This window comes from Macaca nemestrina, chromosome 8 (assembly GCF_043159975.1).
Source record: "Macaca nemestrina isolate mMacNem1 chromosome 8, mMacNem.hap1, whole genome shotgun sequence".
NCBI lineage: Eukaryota > Metazoa > Chordata > Mammalia > Primates > Cercopithecidae > Macaca > Macaca nemestrina.
This window is the reverse complement of record NC_092132.1, coordinates 65198767-65222249: the sequence shown is the minus strand read 5'-3', so window position 1 is coordinate 65222249 and position 23483 is coordinate 65198767. Positions and strand designations below refer to the sequence as shown.

Genomic DNA, 23483 nt, shown 5'->3' with positions numbered 1-23483 from the left:
AGGCAGGAGAATCGCTTGAACTCGGGAGGTGGAGTGTGCAGTGAGCCGAAATCGTGCCATTGCACTCCAGGCTGGGCAACAGAGTGAGACTCAGTCTCAAAAAAAAAAAAAAAAAAACCTTTAACATAGAGTTACCATATGATCCACAAATTTCATTCCTAGAGAAATGAAAACATGTGTCCACACAAAAACTTGGACATGAATGTTTATAGCAGCAATATTCATAATAGCCAAAGGGTGGAACAACCCAAATTGTTCATCAACTAATACATGGATAAACCACTTTGGATATGTTCATACAATGGAATATTGTTTGGACATTGTCTTAGTTTGCTTTGTGTTGCTAAACAGAATACCACAGATTGAGCAATTTACAAAGAAAATAAATTCATTTCTCACAGTTCTGAAGACTGGGACATCCAGTATCAAGGGGCTCACATCTGGCAAGGGCCTTTGTGCTGTGTCATCCCCTGGCAAAAGGCAGAAGGGCAAGAGAGCATGAGAGGGCAAGAGATAGCACTTGCAGGCATAAGTCCTTTTGTAATTATCATTAATCAGTTCATGAGGATGGAGCCCTTTGCTACATTCAAACAATAACAGCCATAAAAAGAAATGAAGCACTTATACATGCTACAGTATGAATGATCCTTGAAAACATTCTGCTAAATGCTGAGAGGCTAGTCACAAAAGACCGCATATATGATTTCATTTATGTGAAATGTCCACAACAGGAAAATCTGTAGAGGAGGAAAGTAATAATTTACCTCTGATCACTGCATTAGCTTTATGTCACAAATTTTGATACGTTGTATTTTCATTTTCATTCAGCTTAAAATATTTCCTAATTTCCCTTATGATTTCTTCTTTGGTGGTTTTTTTTTTTTTTTTTTTTTTGAGACAGTCTCGCTAGTCACCCAGGCTGGAGTGCAGTAGTGCAATCTTGGCTCACTGCAACCTCCACCTTGTAGGTTCAAGTGATTCTCATGCTGCAGCCTCCTGAGCAGCTGGGATTACAGGTGGCCGCCATGACATCTGGCTAATTTTTGTATTAGTAGAGACAGGGTTTCACCATATTGGTCAGGCTGGTCTTGAACTCCTGACCTCAAGTGATCCAACCACCTCGGCCTCCCAAAATGCTGGGATTACAGGCGTGAGGCACCGTGCCTGGCCTCTTTTTGGGATATTTAAAAAGGTGTTGCTTAACTTCTAAGTATTTGGGGGTTTTCTGGATATTTTTTTTTTTAGTTTCTTTAAATACAATTACCTTTTGATCTGAAATCACTATAATTTCAATTCTTTTAATTTATTGATACTTGTTTTATGGCTGAAAATATATTGTATCCTGGTGAATATCTTACGTAAACATGAAAAGAATACATATTATGCTATTGTTGGGTGAAATATTCTATAAATGCAAACTGAGTGATTGACGGAGGTTTTGTTTTTGTTTGTTTGTTTCTTTGTTTTTGAGAGGAGTCTCGCCCTGTCACCCAGGCTGGAGTGCAATGGAGTGATCTTGGCTCACTGCAACCTCCGCCTCCCGGGTTCAAGCGATTCTCCTGCCTCAGCCTCCCAAGTAGCTGGGGTTACAGGCACCCGCCACCACACCTGGCTAATTTTTTGTATCTTTAGTAGAGATGGAGTTTCACCATGTTGGCCAGGTGGGTCTCGAACTCCTGACCTCATGATCCACCTGCCTCAGCCTCCCAAAGTGCTGAGATTACAGGCATGAGCCGCTGCGCCCAGCCTTGACAGAGTTTTTGACATCTTCTACATGCTTTCTGATTTTTCATCCACTTTCTTTTTTGTTCGTTTATTTTTGTTTTTGTTCTTTTTTTTTTTTTTTAAACTCTTGTCCCCCAGACTGGAGTGCAGTGGCGCGATCTCGGCTCACTGCAACCTCCACCTCCTGGTTTCAAGCAATTATCCTACCTCAGCCTCCCGAGTAGCTGGGATTAAAGGTGTGCACCACCACACCCGGCTAATTTTTGTACTTTTAGTAGAGACGGGGTTTCACCATATTGGCCAGGCTGGTCTCGAATTCCTGACTTCATGATCTACCCGCCTCAGCCTCCCAAAATGCTGGGATTACAGGTGTGAGTCACCGCACCCAGCCTGTTTTTGTTCTTTTCAAGACAGGGTTTCACCCTGTTGCCCAGGCTCGAGTGTAGTGGCACAATCAGGACTCACTGCAGCCTCAACCTTCCAGGCTCAGGCAGTCCTCCCACCTCAGCCTCCTGGGTAGCTGGGACTATGGGCATGTGCCACCACGCCTGACGAAATTTTATGTATTTTTAGTAGAGACAGGTTTGTTCATGTTGCCCAGGCTGGTCTCAAAATCTTGGGCTCAAGCGATCCACCTGCCTCAGCCTCCCAAAGTGTTGAGATTACAGGCATGAGACCCCACTCCTGGCCCACTTTCTATTGATTACTGAAAATTGAGTGTTGAAATTTCTAACTCTAAATGTGGTTTTCTCCATTTCTCCTTTAAGTTCTAACAGTTTTTGCTCTGTGTTTTTCAAAGTTTTGTTATTGGATACATACACATTTAAGATTTTAAAATCTTCTTGGGGAATTGAATTTTATAGTTATGAAATCTTCCTTTTATTTCTGTAATATTTCTTGTTTGAAAGCTTATTTCAGGCCTGGCGTGGTGGCGCATGCTTGTAGTCCCAGCACTTTGGGAGGCCAAGGTGGGCAGATCACCTGAGGTCAGGAGTTTGAGATCAGCCTGGCCAACATGGTGAAACCTTATCTCTACTGAAAATACAAAAATTAGCTGGGTGTGGTGATGTGCGCCAGTAATCCCAGCTACTGGGGTGGCTGAGGCACAAGAATCACTTGAATCCTGAAGGTGGGGGTTGCAGTGAGCTGAGATCGCACCACTGCACTCCAGCCTGGGTGACAGAACGAGACTCTGTCTCAAAAATTAAATAAATAAATTAGCCATTTAAAAAATTAAGAAAATTTTTAGGCCGGGCGCAGTGGCTCACGCCTATAATCCCAGCACTTTGGGAGGCAGAGGCGGGCGGATCATGCGGTCAGGAGATTGAGACCCATCCTGGTTAACAAGGTGAAACCCCGTCTCTACTAAAAATACACAAAAAATTAGCCGGGCATGGTGGTGGGCGCCTGTAGTCCCAGCTACTCTGAGGCAGGAGAATGGCATGAACCCGGGAGGCAGAGCTTGCAGTAAGCCGAGATCTTGCCACTGCACTCCAGCCTGGGGGACAGAGCAAGACTCCGTCTCAAAAAAAAAATTAAGAAAATTTTTAAAAAGAAAGCTTATTTCTGCTAGAGCAGTGACTCACGCCTGTAATCTCAGCACTTTGGGAGGCCAAGGTGGACAGATTGCTTGAGCCCAGGAATTTAAGACCAGCCTGGACAATATGACAAAACCCCATCTCTACAAAAAAATACAAAATATTAGCTGGGCATGGTAGTGCATGCCTGTAGTCCCAGCTACTCAGGAGGCTGAGGTGGGAGGATCACTTGAGCCCAGGAGGTAGAGTTTGCAGTGAGCCAATTTTGCACCATTGCACTCTAGCCTGGGCGACAAGAGTGAAATTCCACCTAAAAAACAACAACAACAACAACAAAAAAGAATTGTAATGCCAGGAGTAGTGGTTCATGACTGTAATCCCAGCACTTTAGGAGGCCCAGGAAGGCAGATCACCTGAGGTCAGGAGTTCAAGACCAGCCTGGCCAACATGGTGAAACCCCACCTCTACTAAAAATAAAAAAAATTAGGTAGATTGTGGTGGCTCACGCCTGTAATCCCAGTACTTTGGGAGGCCAAGGCAGGTGGATCACCTGAGGTCAGGAGTTCAAGACCAGCCTGACCAACATGAATAAACTCCATCTTTACTAAAAATACAAAATTAGCTGGGCATCGTGGCGTGTGCCTGTAATCCCAGCTACTCGGGAGGCTGAAGCAGGAGAATTGCTTGAACCCAGGAGGCAGAGGTTGCGTTGAGCCAAGATTGTGCCATTGCACTTCAGCCTGGGCAACAAGAGTGAAACTCCATCTCAAAAAAAAAAAAAATTTGCCAGGCATGGTGGTGCACACCTGTAATCCCAGCTACTTGGGAGGCTGAGGGAGGAGAATAGGTTGAACCCTGGAGGTGGAGGTTGCAGTGAGCCAAGATCGCACCATTGCACTCCAGGCTGAGTGACAGAGTGAAACTCCAACTTAAAAAAAAAAAGGAATTGTATATGAGTATCCTCCCACGTCCTTGTTCCTATCATTTTTTATGGTGATTGTTATACATTTTATTTCTCCATATATTATGAGCTTCACAATACCTTGTCACTAATTTATATTTTAAAATTATCTTTTAAAGAATACTAAACATGAGAAAAATCATTTATATTCAGCAAAATATTGTATTTTTCCAATATTTACTTTATTCCTGTGTGTCAATTCTCATGTCACCTTGGTATCATTTTCCTTTTCACCTGAAAACTTCTTTATAATATTTTTATAGAGTTCGTCTAATATTAATATCAATAGAGCATCTCAGATTATTTCGAATCTAAACATATTTTTATCCCACCTTCATTTTTTTTTTTTTTTTTTTTAAAGAGATGAGGTCTCATTATGTTGCCCAGGCTGGCCTCAAGTGATCTTCCTGCCTTGGCTTCCAAAGTGCTGTGATTACAGATGTAAACCACTGAACCCAGCTGCAGCTTCATCAAGAAGTCTTCTGTCAGGCTGGGCATGGTGGCTCATGCCTGTAATCCCAGCGCTTTGGGAGGTTGAGGCAGTGGATCATCTGAGGTCAGGAGTTCAAGACCAGCCTGGTTATCAAGGTGAAACCCCATCCCTACTAAAAATACAAAAATTAGCTGGGCATGGTGCCTCATGCCTGTAATCCCAGTTAATTCAGAAGGCTGAGGCAGGAGAATTGCTTGAACCCAGAAGATGGAGGTTGCAGTGAGCCAACATAGCACCACTGCACTCCAGCCTGGGTGAAAAGCGAGACTGTCTCAAAAAATAAGAGAAGTTTTCTGTCATTCATTCTTATCTCAGTTCTTCTATACATAATCTTGCTCCACCCTTCCCTCAATTCTGGTTGCTTTAGGACTTTGTCTTTATCACTGGTTTTCAGAAATCTGATTGACATGTGCATCAGTGCCATTTTCTTTATATTTCTTCTGCTTGGAGTTTGTTGGGATTTTTTAATCTGTTGGTTTATGGTTTCATTAAATTTAGGAAATGTCAGGCATTGTTTTTCAAATAATATTTTGTTCCCTTTTCTCCTTATTTTTCTGGAACTCCAATTACATGTATGTTAGGCAGTTTGCTATTATCTCATAGATCCCTGAAGCTGGTTTTGGTTTTTTTGCTTGTTCGTTTGTTTTTGTTTTTTGGGTTTTTTTGGTCAGTCTTTTTTTTGCCATGTTTCTTTCTTTTTTTTTTTTTTCTTTTTTTGAGAAGCAGTCTTGCTCTGTTACCCAGGCTGGAGTGCAGTGGTACGATCTCAGCTCACTGTAACCTCCACTTCCTGGGTTCAAGCGATTCTCCTGCCTCACCTTCCTTAGTAGCTAGGATTACAGGTGCCCACCAACACGCCCGGCTAATTTTTGTATTTTTAGTAGAGATGGGGTTTCACCATATTGGCCACTCTAGTCTTGAACTTCTGGCCTCAAGTGATCCACCACCTCGGCCTCCCAAAGTGCTGGGATTACAGGCATGGGCCGCTGTGCCCAGCTGCCATGTTTCATTTTGGATGGTTTCTGTTGTTGTGCATTCAGTTCATGCAAAAAATTTTTTCTCTGCTGTGTCTATTCATTTCAACCAGTATACTGTTATTATTACATAGTGTATTTTCATGTCTACAAATTCTATTTTAAAATATCTTCTATTTCCGTCATCATTTTGTTAATATTTTCTTTACATTCTTGAACATGTAATAATAGCTGTTTTAAAGGTAATTCCATCCTCATTATCATTTCTGGGTCTCTTTCCATTGATTTATCTACTGGTTATGTGTTATATATTCTGCTTTCCATGAATAATAATTTTTTATTGGTTCCTAGATATTCTCAATTTGCATTGTTATATGCTGGGTTTGTTATACTCCTTTAAAAAAATGAACTTTTTTTTAGCATTCAATTAAATTGCTTGTGAATTAATTGGCATAAGTGGGACTTCTGGGATATATTATTTTCTCCTTTTTTAAATCTGGGTGCTGGTTATGTGGGTATGCTTATTTTGTAAAATTTATCAAACTTATTTATGATTTGTGTATTTTTCTGCTTATATGGTACATTAACATACATTCAATTTTAATACCTTTACTTTTAGAAATGTAAAGGAGGCTGGGCACAGTGGCTCACACCTCTAATCTCAGCACTTTGGGAGGCCAAGTTGGAAGGATTGCTTGAGGCCAGGAGTTCAAAACTAGCCTGGGGCCGGGCACAGTGGCTTACACCTGTAATCCCAGCTCTTTGGGAGGGAGGTGAATTACTTGAGGTCAGGAGTTCAAGAACAACCTAGCCAATGTGGTGAAACCCTGTCTCTACTAAAAATACAAAACTTGGCCAGATGTTGTGGTAGTGGCCTGTAGTCCCAGCTACTTGGGAGGCTGAGGCAGGAGAATCACTTGAACCTGGGAAGCAGAGGTTGCGGTGAGTAAGATTGTGCCACTGCACTCCAGCCTGGAAGACAGAGCAAGACTCTGTCTCAAAAACAAACAAACAGCAACAACAACAACAAAAACAGCCTGGGCAATATAGCGAGACTCCATCTCTACCAAAAAAAAAAAAAAAAAATTGGGAGAGAGCATTCCCCTTTTTGTCCCTCCACTTTGATTCTCCTCAGAAGATGATGGGGGGCTCAAAGCATATCAATGCTCTCGAAGGGGTGATTCTGGGTAAGTGAGTATGCAGATTCTCCCGTAGGTAAGTCATCCCACAATCTACACTTGGAGTAGACCAGATTATGGCCCGATATTCAAGCTATTATCTTCAATTCAGTTTTGCAAATCACAGGATGGATGATTTGTCTCTGACAGACTTTGATGTCTTCTTTATTGATTCGAAACTTAAAAGGCAGAAAGAAAAGTATTTTCTTTTCTTTTCTCTTTTTTGTTTTTTTTTTTTGAGACAGAGTTTCGCTCTTGTTGCCCAGACTGGAGTGTAATGGTATGATCTCAGCTCACTGCAAACTCTGCCTCCCAGGTTCAAGTGATTCTCCCGCCTCAGCCTCCCAAGTAGCTGGGATTACAGGCATGCGCCACCACGCCCGGCTAATTTTGTATTTTTAGTAGAGACGGGGTTTCTCCATGTTGGTCAGGCTGGTTTTGAACTCCCAACCTCAGGTAATCCACCCACCTTGGCCTCCTAAAGTGCTGGGATTACAGGTGTGAGCCACCGCCCCCGGTGAAAGAAGAGTATTTTCAACAAGACCTCAAATGAAAATCAGACATTCTAGTAATAAATGGGACTTGGACATCTTTGACCCCTCCATGTGTCTAAAATTTAAGTTTCATTTTAAAACATGAAAATAATGATATGTCTGTTTCTGAACCCCTGGATTGAAAATTTACACATGGATGAGTTTCATAATTTCACATGCTTAATTGCTCATTAAGGTTACCTTAGCAACTGCTACATCAAATGATAGCTTTTGACTGGGCATGGTGGCTCACACCTCCCAAAGTAGTCCCAGCACTTTGGGAGGCCGAGGCAGGTGGATCACTTGAGGTCAGGAGTTTGAGACCAGCCTGGCCAACATGGGGAAACCCTGTCTCTACTAAAAATACAAAAATTAGCCAGGCATGGTGGTGCATACCTATAATCCCAGCTACTCGGGAGGATGAGGCAGGAGAATCGCTTGAACCCGGGAAATGGAGCTTGCAGCGAGCTGAGATCATGCCACTGCACTCCTGCCCAGGCAAAAGAGCAAGACTCCGTTGCCAAAAAAAAAAAAAAAAAAAGGAAAAAAAAAAGGTAGCTTTTACAACTCTGACCTATAGAGAGCTTTCTTAAAGCAACTCGAAGGCCAGGTGCAGTGGCTTACGCCTGTAATTCCAACATTTTGGGAGGCCTAGGCTGGTGGATCACCTGAGATCAGGAGTTTCAGACCAGCCTGACTAATATGGTGAAACCTCATCTCTACTACAAATACAAAAATTAGCTGGGTGTGGTGGCACATGCCTGTAGTCCCAGGTACCCAGGAGGCTGAGACAGGAGAATTGTTTGAACCCAGGAGGCAGAGGTTGCAGTGACCAGAGATCGCACCACTGCACTCCAGCAGCCTGGGTGACAGAGCAAGACTCTGTCTCAAAAAAAAAAAAAAAAAAGCAACTCAATAGCATTAAGTAAAAAGTGATACCTTTATGAGCTACTAAAATGTGTATGTGGCCAGGCATGGTGGCGCAGGCCCATAATCCCAGCACTTTGGGAGGCTGAGACAGGCAGATCACTTGAGCCCAGGAGTTTCAGACTAGCCTGGGCAACATGGAAAGACCCTATCTCTACAAAAAATTTAAAAAATAGTAAAATACAATCTGTATATATCAAATAAAAATTCCCAATCAAGTTTGAAATTCTCTAAAGCTTTATACGTGAAATGTATAACATGTAATTATCCTTTATTATAGCTAGAGTGGGCTTCTCTTATGAACTGTGGTACAGTGTACAAATTTTTGATCTGATCATTTCTGAACAACAGAAGGAAGACACCAGTGACATCAACAACATATACAATTTAAACTTTCATATGTATGGTCTGAATAAGAAAATTCCATTTCAATAAACAAAAAAGGTGTTTTTTTCAATTACCCTGCTAAGTTTTTGAGATATCAAATTGAGTAAAACATGGCCTAACATCTTAAGAAGTTTACAGTCAGGTAAGAACAATTCATTTTTTCATTCAGCAAATATCATAGCACATCCGTATTGTGCCAGGGAATTTTCTAAGAGCTGGAGGTGGAGAAGGGTGCACACTGAGCAAAATCGACAAAAATCCCCGTCCTTATGGGAATTTACATTCTCATAGAAAAAATAAACAATAATCAAATAAATATATATATTGGATGGTAAAAAATGCAATTGAGAAAAAGTGGAAGGAGGATAAAGTGTATGTGTGTGTGTTGTGTTGGGGAGGACACAGTTGTCATTTCTTTTCTTGGATGGTGGAAAACCTCAACATATTTAGACTTAGTGAGCTGGAATCCACTTATATGATCCCAGTTTTGTTGGCACCACTTAAAGCATCATGGTAGGTCTAGTCTAAAGTATGCCTTCTTCTCTCCCAAGCAAGTTGACCTTGGCCATGTCAGGGTCCCAGAGCTTCTTCACATCTTGCCAGATCTGTCCTGACAACCGCAGTAAGCACCAAATGCTGGTGCCTTCCACCTTCTTTATAATCCACTGGGAAATCAGGGGCAAACTTGTAGTGGCACAATGGTTGTTCTTCTTTCTGGAGAACACTTCTGAAGGTACATGGCCTGCCTTCGAAGTCAGCGTTCTGGGTCACTCAGAGGTGGGAAATGTGTGGATCTTTTCTTCTTTTAACCATGGACTTCTTTCTGCATGGCCTCTTGGCTTTTAAAACCTTCTTTGTGGCCAGATGTGGTGGCTCACACCTGTAACCCCAGCACTTTGGGAGGCTGAGGCAGGTGGATTACTTGAGTCCAGGAGTTCGAGACCAGCCTGGGCAACATGGCAAAACCCCATCTCTACAAAAAAACACAAAAATTAGCCAGGCGTGTGGTGCATGCCTGTAGTCCCAGCTACTTGGGGAGCTGAGATGGGAGAATCGATGAAGCCCAGGAGGTCAAGGCTGCAGTGAGCCATGATTGCACCTCTGCACTCCAGCCTGGGCAACAGAATGAGACCCTGTCTCAAACGAAAACAAAAACAGAAACCACCGTTTTTGCTTCAGTTTTGGGAAGCACTTATCTCCTTTCTGAATCTTCTTAGAAACAGTTCCATTTTCAAGTAGGTAGTCAAGGAAGGCTTCCAGATAATGTATTATTTAAACAAAGACTTGAAGGAAGTGAGAGAGCTGGGCATACAGCTATGTGGGGCAAATGCAGAGGCCCAGGGGTAGGAGTCTGCCTGGTGTGTTTAAGGTAGACATGAAAACATAATTGTGATAAATGGTACTTGTGGTAAGGAAAGTACTCCCAAGGAAAAATTGCTTAGATTTTACTTTGTATTACTTACGCATAAACAGTACTTTCACTTTAAGGATTTCAGCTGCATTTAAATACAAACAGGAAGCTGGCTGCAGCGGCCCAAACCGGTAATCCCAACACTCTGGGAGGCCAAGGCAGGAGGATTGCCTGAGGCCAGGAGTTCCAGACCAGGCTGGGCAACACAGAGAGACTCTGTCTTTAAAAAAACTTAAAAAATAGCTGGAGTGGGCCAGGCGCGGTGGCTTATTCCTGTAATTCCACCACTTTGGGAGGCCGAGGCAGGCAGATCACGAGGTCAGGAGATCGAGACCATCCTGGCTAACACAGTGAAACCTCGTCTCTACTAAAAATACAAAAAAAAAAAAAATTAGCCGGGCATGGTGGCGGGCGCCTGTAGTTCTAGCTATTGGGGAGGCTGAGGCAGGAGAACGGCGTGAACCCGGGAGGTGGAGCTTGCAGTGAGCCAAGATCACGCCACTGCACTCCAGCCTGGGCGACAGAGTGAGACTCCATCTCAAAAAAAAAAAAAAAAAAAAAAGCTGGGGTGATGGTGCATGCCTGTGGTCCCAGCTACTCAGAAGGCCAAGGTGGGAGAATCCCCTGAGACCAGGAGGTTGAGGCTGCAATGAGCCATGTTCACACCACTGCACTCCAGCCTGGGCAACAAAGTGAGACCCTGTCAAAAAATTAAAATAAAAAATAAGCTGGGTATGGTGGCTCACGCCTGTAATCTCAACACTTTGGGAGGCCGAGGTGGGTGGATTACTTGAGGTCAGGAGTTCAAGACCAGCCTGGCCAACATGGTGAAACTCTATCTCTACTAAAAATACAAAAATTAGCCAGGGGCATGGTGGCATGTGCCTGTAATCCCAGCTACTCAGGAGGCTGAGGCAGGAGAATCACTTGAATCCGGGAGGCAGCGGTTGCTGTGACCCGAGATAGAACCACTGCACTCCAGCCTGGGCAACAGAGGGAGAATCCATCTCAAAAAATGATCATAATAAATAAATAAATAATAAACAGTGACTAACCAATATGATAGTAAGATAGACACATTTATTATGTCAATTCTATGCATCTGAAAGCAGAGAGAAAATATAAATAAAAGGAAAAGTGAGGGAATGGTCACGGTAGTTCACGTCTGTAATCCCAGCACTTTGGGAGACTGAGGCAGGCGGATCACGAGGTCAAAAGATCGAGACCATCCTGGCCAACATGGTGAAACCCCATCTCTACTAAAAATACAAAAATTAGCTGGCGAAGTGGCACGCGCCTATAGTCCCAGCTACTCGGGAGCCCAAGGCAGGAGAATCCCTTGAGCCTGGGAGGCGGAGGTTGCAGTGAGCCGAGATCGCACCCCTGCACTATAGCCTGGCGACAGAGTGAGACTCCATCTCAAAAAAAAAAAAAAAAAAAGAAGTGAAAGGAATAATACTGGGTTGGTGCAAAAGTGATTACGGTTTTTGCCTTAAAAGCAGTGACATCAGGTCGGGTGCAGTGGCTCACGCCTGTAATCTCAGCACTTTGGGAGGCCAAGACGGGCGGATCACCTGAGGTAGGGAGTTTGAGACCAGCTTGACCAACATGGAGAAACCCCGTCTCTACTAAAAATACGAAATTAGCCGGGCATGGTGGCACATGCCTGTAATCCCAGCTACTTGGGAGTGTGAGGCAGGAGAATCACTTGAACCCGGGAGGCGGAGGTTGTGGTGAGCCAAGATCATGCCATTTGCACTCTAGCCTGGATGACAAGAGCGAAACTCCATCAAAAAAAACAAATAAAATAAATAAAAGCAGTAAAAGCAATGACATCAACCTAATAGCAGGGCATGGAAGCTATTTTGCCTGAGTAAAGATTCCCAGCTTTGCACTGGGCAACTTACTGAACTTCTCTTTGCCTCAGTTTCCCACTTTAAAATTGAGATAATAATAGTGCCTCTGCTATGCGGATTAAATAAGATAATACATAGGAGAGAGGAATGGTTCGGAAAATTTAATGTGTATACAGATCTCTTTTAAATGCAGATTCTGGGAGTCTCCATTTCTAACAAGCTCCTGGGGCTGCTGACTCTGCTGCTCCACAGACCACACCTCTGTATCTAGGTTGTAAGGCACGTAAAACAGTGCCTGGCACACAGTGTGCGCTGAATAAATTTAACTATGATTATATTTTCACACAGTTGAGTTGGCAGGGAAACTAGATTAAAAAGCCAATAAGTTTCCCTCCTTCTCTATCAGATGTTTCCTGACGATACTGTATCCTTGAATAGAATTCTACTGCATTCTGAGTTCAAGTGATGAATGTGCATATGGATAACAAGTTTTCATTTTTAAAAGCTCTCAATAGCAGCTTGAAGCACTATTCTTGAATGTATGGTTTTAAGCCATGTCAAAGTTCATAATACCGTGTGCATAGTAGGCATTTATTTAATACTAGGATCAAAGAATGTCCAGGCTATCTAAATAAATCATCCTTCTAGGAATAAACAGTGCTGCTGGAGTTCAGTTTTATTTAATGCGGTGGCATGTATGCCAAACTATGACTTCAAGAATGTGGCAATTGTGTTCTAAAATCCAAAGTATGTTACACTAATCTAATTGCGTTAGAATCTCATGCAAGGCTGACTATAACCCAACTACTTCCTTCTTCCTGTGCGGCTCAACTCAGACTTTACAGGCTAACAGTGCCCTCTACTGTTCAACAACCAGTCGGTGCTACTAAATCCAATCCATAAAGCTGCAAAATCAGAATTCAGACAATTGAGTTCACTTACCACACAAACGTAGCTTGCATCTGCCTTTAGAGGACAGAGGGCCGTCGTCAAGGAGCGGTCCATGCTAGGAGGGACTGAGACTGATTTCTGGGCCACCACTGTGAAGCTGACCAGGATCCCCAGAGAGGAAAGAAAAGCTCGTTGCTGTTTTCCCCTGAAGCACTAACAACCTACAACCTCCCTTTCTCCACACTGACCTGGTCTTCACCCTTTGTCCTCCCCCTCCTTTTTTTTTTTTTTTTTTTTTTTTTTTTAGACGGAGTCTCGCTCTGTCACCCAGGCTGGAGTGCAGTGGCCGGATCTCAGCTCATTGCAAGCTCCGCCTCCCGGGTTCACGCCATTCTCCTGCCTCAGCCTCCCGAGTAGCTGGGACTACAGGCGCCTGCCACCTCGCCCGGCTAAGTTTTTGTATTTTTAGTAGAGACGGGGTTTCACCGTGTTACCCAGGATGGTCTCGATCTCCTGACCTCGTGAACCGCCCGTCTCGGCCTCCCAAAGTGCTGGGATTACAGGCTTGAGCCACCGGGCCCGGCCCCTCCCCCTCCTTAAGGTTAGTTGCATCGTCAGCCTTTTCTACTTCTCATTCCACCTGCCAAACCGTAATTCTCCTTTGGAGAAATCTGGAAACACAAAAGTCCTCGGGATACAGCCTCTTGCCACTAAGCATGGGCAACTGTTCTGTGACTGTGATTAGATCCTCTAGTTTGTAGCACCTCAACTTTTGTTTTCAAAGCTTTTGAGTATATTCACAGAGGTGCGCAACCATCACTGTAATCTAATTTTAGAGCATTTTCGGCCGGGCGCGGTGGCTCAAGCCTGTAATCCCAGCACTTTGGGAGGCCGAGACGGGCGGATCACGAGGTCAGGAGATCGAGACCATCCTGACTAACATGGTGAAACCCCATCTCTACTAAAAAATACAAAAAACTAGCCGGGCGTGGTGGCGGGCGCCTGTAGTCCCAGCTACTCGGGAGGCTGAGGCAGGAGAATGGCGTCAACCCGGGAGGCGGAGCTTGCAGTGAGCTGAGATCCGGCCACTGCACTCCAGCCTGAACGGCAGAGCGCGACTCCGTCTCAAAAAAAAAAAAAAAAAAAAAAAAAAAAAAAAAAAAATTTTAGAGCATTTTCATCACCCCAAAAAGAAATTCTGAGCCGGGCACAGTGGCTCATGCCTGTCATCCAAGCACTTTGGGAGGCTGAAGTGGGAGGACTGCTTGAACTCAGAGTTCGAGACCAGCCTGGGCAACATAGTATAGTAAGACCCTGTTTCTACATAAAATAAAAAATCAGTTAGCTAGGTGTGGTGCTGTGCACATTTAGTCCCAGCTACTGGGGAAGCTGAGGTGGAAGAATTACTTGATCTCAAGAGGTCAAGGCTGCAGTGAGCCCTGGCAGCATCACTGTATTCCAGCCTGGGCGACAGAATTAAACTGCCTCAAAAAAAAAAAAAAAAAAAGGAAATTGCGTACTGATTAGTATCCACTTCCCATCCTCCTACCTCTTGCCCATCCCTAAACAACCATTAATCTATTTGCTGTTTATAAATTTGACTATTCTAGACATTTCATATAAATTGAATCATATAATATGTGGCCTTTTGTGAATGGCTTGTTTCACTGACAATGATTTAAAGTTGTAGCATATATGAGTATTTCATTCCTTTTCATTGCTGAATAATATTCCATTGTATGAATATGCCATATTTTACTTATCCATTTGCCAGTTGGTGGACGTTTGGGTTGTTTCCACTTTTTGGCTATTATAAGTAGTGATGCTATAAGTGTTAATTTGCAAGTTTTTGTGTAGACTTACGTTTTCACTTCTCTTCAGTAGATATCTAGGGATGGAATTACTGGTTCATATGGTAAGAAAGCTTCATATCCCACCCCCAACTAAGAATAAAGATTAACATGCTGGGCACAGTGGCTCACACCTGTAATCCTAGCGCTTTCGGAAGCCAAGGCAAGTGGATCACCTGAGGTCAGGAGTTCAAGACCAGCCTGGCTAACATGGTGAAACCTCATCTCTACTAAAAATAAAAAAATTAGCCATGTGTGGTGGTGCACTCCTGTAATCCCAGCTACTTGGGAGGCTGAGACACAAGAATCACTTGAACCTGGGAGGCGGAGGTTGCAATGAGTCAAGATTGCGCCACTGAGCTCCAGCCTGGGCGGCAGAGCAAGACTCTGTCTCAAGAAAAAAAAAAAAAGAAAGATTAACAGAGAAAAAAATTATGTTATCCTGATGGCTGCTAAATACAGTCTTACTAGGATTGTGATGAAGAGGTTTTTAACAAATGATTTAACAAATGATTCAGCCTTGATTCCTCAAGACCAAGAGCCCAGATCTGATCTCTTTTTTTCTTGACAGTTCTAAACGTGGCCACCAGCATAAGTGTTTCACATTCCTTCGAAGCATATTTTTCCAGCCCACTACCCAAAGTCACTCCCACTTGGAATTTTATTATTTCTAAGCCTTCCTAGAAGCAGGCAGAGTAGTAATCGCTATTTATTTTTTGTTTGTTTGTTTTTTGTTGTTGTTTTTTGCGACAGGGTCTCACTCTGTTGCCCAGGCTGGAGTGCAGTGGCGTGATCTTGGCTCACTGCAACCTCTGTCTCCTGGGCTCAAGCGATCCTCCCACCTCTGCGTCAGTCCTGCAGCTGGAACTACACAGGTGCAGACCACCACACTTGGCTGTATTTTGTAGAGGCGGAGTCTCCCTATGTTGCCCAGGCTGGTCTTGAACTCCTGGGCTCAAGCAATCTGCTGGTCTTGGCCTTCCAAAGGGCTGGGATTACAGATGTGAGCCACAGCACCTGGCCCAGTCCTCCTAGTCATCCCTATTATATGATTTGTGAGGTTTTGTTTTTTCAAAGCCATAATATCCAATTAGTTAAATAATCAAGTACAAATACTTCCTGAGCATCGACTCTCCACACAGCAAAGTGGCAAAAACAGAAGAGGTAAGACAGAGCTCCTGTCCTGGAGGAGTTTATAAGCCTGTTGGGAAGAAAAGTAAAATTGCAACTCAAAATGTCACTTAAGTGTACAAACATTTTCAGCAAGTCATTGTCTACAGAGCAGTGATAGCCAATATTTCCAAGTCAAAGCAAACATAGACTATGGACATATTTCTATGGACACTGGGATGAACAAAGGGGCCTGCTGAGGACAGGCCCCTGGCCTGCGATGGCCGGGCACCCCCACCTCCCTGATCTCACTACCTCCTCTCACTGATAACCTGTTGGGGCACATCCCAGTGGCAGCACACCTGTAGACGTCTCCTTTTTTTTTTTTTTTTTTGAGACGGAGTTTTGCTCTTGTCACCCGGGCTGGAGTTCAATGGTGCTATCTTAGCTCACTGCAACCTCTGCCTCCCAGGTTCAAGCAATTGTCATGCCTCCTGAGTAGCTGGAATTACAGGCACCTGCTGCCACCACGCCCGGTTAATTTTTGTATTTTTAGTAGAGACAGGGTTTCACCATGTTGACCAGGCTGGTCTTGAACTCCTGACCTCAGATTATCCACCCAGCCTGGCCTCCCAACGTGTGGCGATTACAGGTGTGAGCCACCGTGCCCGGCCAACTTGTGGAAATCTCTAGTTCACTGGATAACTTTCAAACATTTTTGCATGGTATTCAAGGCTCTCGCAAACTGGCCTTAATCTACCTTTCCAACCATTTCTCCCATGAGCCCTCCATACCTAACAACCTGTCAGCTCATTGTCTTCAGAACATTCTGGGTACCCTCCCTAAAATGTGTACCCTCCCCAAAACGAGCCTTCAGTCACTATTTATTCACTGGTTGATTCTTATCCCTACACTTTCTCTCACATAACTCACAGCAACTATTCAAATCCCTTCAAGTCCTCATCAAGTCCCCTGTCCTGGAGAGGCCTTCTCTGTCCCCTCCAGCCCACAGGAGTTCTTTCTTTCTCTGCATGCTCATGTCTTTTAGTATTGATTCAACATCTTTGACTTGTGACAATACATAGCCTCATAGTTATTAAATTTCCAAGGGCATAACTGTGGCATGCCCAGCCAGAACCTAGACCAGCTCCTTCTGAGCATATATCGTGTCTCCAGCTGGGTGTCCATAGCACCTTCAGGAAGCCTGGGTAAAAGGATCAGGGAAGTGGGCTGGCCTAGACAGGTGCTTAGTGCAATGCTACCACATTGCCATGCAATCTGCTTTTCATCTATTACCTGTTTCTTCAGTACTTAGGTATTTACGTGCTTTCTCAAAATCTTTAAACAAAACCAAAACCCCGTCTTGACAGAATAGCATAAACGGAAACTATCCTGGACTGAACCAGGGTGTAAAGGTGACTGTATTAACCCACAGAAGGCTGGGGCAGAGTATAAATTAACAGGCCCCTCTGTCTGCTCTGCAGTAGCAGAAGGAGGAGGAGAGGGAGGGGGAGAGGGAGGAGGAACAGGGAGAAAAGGGAAAAGAGGGAGAGTAGGGGGAGGAAGAAGAGGAGAGACAGAGTTTCACCATGTTGCCCAAGCTGGTCCTGAACCCCTGGGCTCAAGCAATCTGCCTGCTTTGGCCTCCTGAAGTGCTGGGATTACAGGTGAGAGCCATGGTGCCCAGCCTAGCAATTCGTTTTTCTACTTACTCATTCCAAAATCTGCCCAGAACGTACCTGCGATCCTGGCACCTGGAACCACAGGCTGGCCACCCCAATCCTAATGACACCTGTGGTCTACAGCTTCTCTTTTCTAGAAACATGGCCAAAAGGTGTTAGATCAAAAAGGAAATTATAGGCTTTTGAAAATAGAGAAAAATAGGCTGGGCACAGTAGCTCATGCTTGTATATCACAACATTTTGGGAAGCCAAGACAGGAGGATCACTTGAGCCTGCGAGTTTGAGACCAGACTGGGTAACAAAAATATTTAAAAATTAGCTGGGTGTAGTGGTATGTGGCTACAGTCCTAGCTACTTGGGAGACTGAGGTAGCAGGAGGATGGATCACTTGAGCCCAGAAGGTTGAGGCTGCAGGGAACCATAATTGTGTCACTGTGCTCCAGCCTGGGCGACAGAGCCAGACTCTGTCTCAATCAATCAATCAATCAATCAATCAATAGCTGAGTGTGTTGGCTCATGCCTGTAATCCCAACACTTGGGGAGGCTGAGGTGGGCGGATTACCTGAGGTCAAGAGCTCGAGACCAGCCTGGGCAACACGGTAAAATGCTGTCTCTACTAAAAATACAAAAATTATCTGGGCGTGGTGGTGGGCATCAGTAATTCCAGCTTCTTGGGAGGCTGAGGTGGGAGAATCGCTTGAACACGGGAGGCAGAGGCTGCAGTGAGCTGAGATGGTGCCCCTGCACTCCAGCCTGGACAACAGAGTGAGACTCCATCTCAAAATAAATAAATAAATAGAATACAGAGAATCAAGATGGGAAATGATGTTCATTTGTGAATGTTCCAGTGCTTACTGTGGGCCATGCATTGTGGCAAAACTGTGACCAATGTGAAGAGAAGCCCTCAGCCAGCTCACAGTGCAGGGGAGTGGGGAGGTGAAAACAACAAGAAGACATTTTAGCTGGGGAAGAATAGCACCAAGAGCGCGACCCCTCACCTTTGTACTTTAAATTTGTTATGCTTCATTGGATGGGGGAAATGAGCCTGGCAGAAGTTGGAGATGAGACTAGTACTGTGGCCTCTGCACCCAGGGCTTGGAGTTAGAAGAGGGATGGGGGTTCTGGATCCACAGCAGTTGATGGAACTTGTGCCCTCCCCTGCCCATCCCCCAGCTGAGTTGGAAATGCCACCACACTGGGATCTCTGGCTAACACAGCTGAGTGAGACCCTGAGGGAAGTAGCAGCCCATCCTCCCATCTCAAGGAAATGTTGCTCTACGGTGCGCAAGTGGTGGCGGCTGCGATGGAGCGGGAAGCTTAGCCTGAGCATCATCCCATTTTGCCAGATTTCAGTAGCTGCATCAGAGCTGTGGTTTCAGTAACCATGGTGTCAGCTGTGGGACTCTGGAGGCATCCAGCACAAGGGGTGTAGACTCTTCCAGCCTCAGCTCCAGCCTCTGTAAGTGAGGTAAGCGTATCTGGGGCTACCCCTTCAGATACACATGTGCATTTCTGGCACTCACGTTCATAGCAGGGAAGTGGCCTCTGTCAAGGGTGAAGAAGCCCATCAAGGAAGATGGGACACCATGTGGAATGACATCATTTATACTCCAAGCGAAGGAAGCAGGATGTGTGGATAACATATATGTAAATATAAAATACTACATTACAATACACATAATCAGTGTAATAACCAATATGTATAGGACACTGTGGGTGGACCTAACCAAGACCCTGTGTACAACTAACCAAGTTGACACTGCACATCTGCAAGCCACAGAATTGTGCAGTGTCTAAGGTGGCCCTGTACCTAACCAGGTATGTGTTATTAGCCCTGTGTCAAAAGGCAGTGGCTTATTGTAGTGGACACTATGCACATTTAAAAAAAAAAAAAAGAGGAGTAAATCTTGGCCTTTAATTCTTTTTTTTTTTTTTTTTTTTGAGACGGAGTCTCGCTCTGTCATCCAGGCTGGAGTGCAGTGGCCAGATCTCAGCTCACTGCAAGCTCCGCCTCCCGGGTTTACGCCATTCTCCTGCCTCAGCCTCCCGAGTAGCTGGGACTACAGGCGCCTGCCACCTCGCCCGGCTAGTTTTTTGTATTTTTTAGTAGAGACGGGGTTTCACCATGTTAGCCAGGATGGTCTCGATCTCCTGACCTCGTGATCCGTCCGTCTCGGCCTCCCAAAGTGCTGGGATTACAGGCTTGAGCCACTGCGCCCGGCCGGCCTTTAATTCTGACTTAGAAAAGTAAGTATCTGCTGTGTGATCTTGGGCAAATTCTAGTTGACATTCTTTAAAATGAGAATATTACCAATTTTAATGTATTGTCACATTGTGATAATACATGTAATGGCTTACCCAGCGCTATTTCAGATACATAGTAAATGATTTTTAAAATGTTAGCAAATGTATTTAAGCACAGGGAAACAAACCCAGAAAGAAGAATGATTTGACCACATCAAAACCAATGACAAAAGTGAAACCTGAGCCTGAATCTTCTGATTTTCAATCCACCAGAGGGTTTTCTCCCAAGGAAGCAATTCCCATGCCAAGAATTGTTTGAGAAAACTGTAACTGGATTTGCCTACACATGCAGTAGCAAACTTCAGTGAGCACCTGTCCCTATTTTGAGGAGCAGGGGAAGGGCACACTTACTCCACACAGGTAAGAAGTGGTTTTCCTCCTCTGTAGCTCTCCTTTCCCCGGCCTTCCATTGGAGATCAGAAGGTCTCAGGAAAATGAGAGAGTATGGGTCACTATTTTATATTTTCAAGTTTTCAGATCTTAATCTGCAAATTTAGGTGATCCCAGCTCTGGAAAGAGTATCGCACTTTTACCTTTTTTTTTTTTTTTTTTTTTTTTTTTTTTTTTTTTTTGAGACAGAGCCTCACTCTGTCGCCCAGGCTGGAGTGCAATGGCACGATCTCAGCTCACTGCAACCTCCACCTCCAGGGTTCACGAGATTCTCCTCCTCAGCTTCCTGAGTAGCAGGGACTACAGGCGGCGCCACCACGCCTGGCTAATTTTTGTATTTTTAGTAGAGACGGGGTTTCGCCATGTTGGCCAGGCTGGTCTCCTGACCTCAGGTGATCTGCCCACCTGGGTGTCCCAAAGTTCTGAGATTACAGCATGAGCCACCGCGCCGGCCACTTTAGACTTTTTTGACCAGCAAGCTTCCATCTGGAGCCTAGGCTCTCTTCTTTAGGTGCCCACAGCCCCAGGGGTGCACAGGCTGCTGAGCAGCTGCGGGACCGCGGGGCTGGGAGCCCACCAGGGCTGCGTGTCCTGTGTGAGGCACAGTCCCGGTCATCCTAGGAGGCAGCTCTGAGTTCACACCTTCTCGTTCCTCTTTGTCAGAGCTCAGTTAGTGGGTGGGACACTGAAATGGCACTGCAAACATAATGAGAAAATGAAAACTGTATTTACCAGAACTGCTTTTAGAGAAAGAGCTGGAGGCATTGGAGGGAATTCTTTGATAAGCTGCTTTGAGACATCGTGGTGGGGGTGATACTCTCATGGGGCAAACCTAATCTGTAACAGCAAAGGATCACCAAGCTGCCTTCCAAAAATGTCCCTGGATTGCAAGGCTGTATTTTCCCAAGAGAATGGAAATTTGCCCTCAAAGGAGAGTTTGGTCACTGTCCCCAGGAGGCTTCTTCGCAGTCTTTCAACATTCGGCATCAAATCTATCCGTGTTCGGGTGGCTACCTATTAACCTGCCCTGATTATTAACTGTGCCCAGGTCGAGACAGTATCAGGGTTGTGGTTCTATCAGGCTTTCTCTTTGCAGTCTTTGACTTCTGTCAAAGTTGAACACAGTCCACCTCCCTTTTGGTTGCAGCCACAGAGGCGTGCTCCGCAGCGCCGCCCTCCAGCACTCCGCGCTCGCGCTCCGGGTGCTGCCAGGCTCCCAGGCGCCGCCCTGCGGCCCCGCGCATCCGCCTCTTCCTTCAGCCAGCCCCTGTGCTTCACAGGGCTCTGTTCTGGGCTCCGTCCTCCGCCCAGGATTGAGAGTCGGGGAATATAGAGAGTCTCTAGCCACTGTTCGTTGGAGAGACCGACAAGGAGATGTCTCAATTGCCTTTGGGTTCTCTTCCCTTTTTTCTTCCACCACGGTTGCAGGCTGAGAGAGAGTCTCAATGACAAGAATATTGTGATTCAAGGGAGGCTTCAGTCAGGCGTAGGGAGGAAAAGCAACAGAACACTGGAGAGAAAAAGAAATAATCTGGTATTAAAAATCAAGTTGCTTTTTGTTTGTTTGCTTGTTTGAGACAGGGTCTCACTCTTGTTGCCCAGGCTGGAATGCAGTGGCACGATCATGGCCCACTGCAGCCTCAACCTCCCAGGCTCCAGCGATCCTCCCCATCACAGCCTCCTGAGCAGCTGGGACCACAGGTGTGCACCACCAGGCCTCGCTAGTTTTTAAAAATATTTCTTGAGATGGGGTCTCACTATGTTGCCCAGGCTAGTCTCTAACTCCCAGCCTCAAGCAATCCTACCACCTCACTGTCCCAAAGTGCTGGTATTACAGCCATGAGCTACTGTGCCTGATCAAAAGTCAACATTAAACAACAAATCTTGGCCAGGCGCAGTGGCTCATGCCTTTAATCCCAGCATTTAGGGAGGCTGAAGTGGGCAGATCACTTGAGGTCAGGAGTTGGAGACCAGTCTAGCCAACATGGTGAAACCCCGCCTCTACTAAAAATACAAAAATTAACTGAGCGTGGTGGCACATGCCTGTAATCCCAGCTGAGGCACTAGAATCGCTTGAACCTGGGAAGTAGAAGTTGCAATGAACCAAGATCTCACCACTTTGATCCAGCCTCAGCAACAGTGAGACTCCATCTTAAAAAAAGAAAAAAGAAAATCTCCACAAGATTGCGGGATCCTTTCCAAGGATCACACTTACTGTGAAGGTAGTGGGCATAGGGACTTGGCTGGAAAGAAAGAAAAACAGAGACTGTAACCCATTCTTGGTGAATAAAGTTATCTTATACCTGTGTATTCTTTCCAACAACCTGAAAACACTTGACAGGACTTAGATTTGATTTCTGAAAATCATTCTTTTTTTTTTTTTCTTGAGACAGAGTAGCCCAGGCTGGAGTGCAGTGGAGCCATCTCTGCTCACTGCAACCTCTGCCTCCCAGGCTCAAGCGATTCCCCTGCCTCAGCCTCCCGAGTAGCTGGGATTACAAGTGCCTGCCACCTCACCTGGCTAATTTTGTATTTTTAGTAGAGACAGGATTTTGCCGTGTTGGCCAGGCTGGTCTCGAACTCCTGACCTCAGGTGATCTGCCCACCTTGGCCTCCCAAAGTGCTAGGATTATAGGCGTAAGCCACCAAGCTGGGCCCTGAAAATGGTTAAATTTGAATATGTGTATATAAAAATTACTCTTTTGATTTTAATGATTAGCTTTTCCCCAAAATTTCTCTGCTTTTTCAATTACAGATTTTTTTTTTCATTTTCTATTTTCCTGTGCCTGTTGTAATTTTCTATTTTCTTCTTAGAAAACATATCTTTCTGGACAGGCATGGTGGCAGGTAACTGTAGCCCCACCTACTTGGGAGGCTGAGGCGGGAGGATCCCTAGAATTCAGAAGTTCACCGTCAGCCTGGGCAACATAGCAAGATCCCATCTCTAAAATAATATAAATATATATGTGTGTATATATATAATATACACATGTAAATTATATAGCCCTTTCTTTTGGAACTTGGAATTCTTCAAATTATATTTTGATTTTTTTTCATGTACTGGCACTATACATATTTGGATTTGGTACCTGCTATCTTTATTTATAATTCAGGACCCCAAACTCTTTGTCAGCTTTGCTTGCCTGTGAATTTCCACCAAAATACTAGTCATTAGGAGACAGAGATACTATGACTGATGATAAAGTAATGTGCTCTCTCTCTCCAAATCTGCATAGAAAGCATCTTCTTTTAGCTCCCTGGCTACTTTTTTTC

At 44.7% G+C, this 23483-nt stretch overlaps 1 long non-coding RNA gene across 1 annotated transcript in view; it reads right to left on the bottom strand.

Moving 5' to 3' along the window:
- Window positions 1–13108, bottom strand: part of LOC105483538 (uncharacterized) — a 28268-nt gene extending 15160 nt beyond the window's left edge. Inside the window, exons 1-2 of the long non-coding RNA XR_988374.2 lie at window positions 12926–13108; window positions 400–470 (exon numbers count right to left, since the gene is read on the bottom strand). This is a non-coding gene — a long non-coding RNA (uncharacterized lncRNA). The remainder of the gene's footprint in view (window positions 1–399; window positions 471–12925) is intronic.
- Between the last annotated feature and the right edge of the window lie 10375 nt (window positions 13109–23483).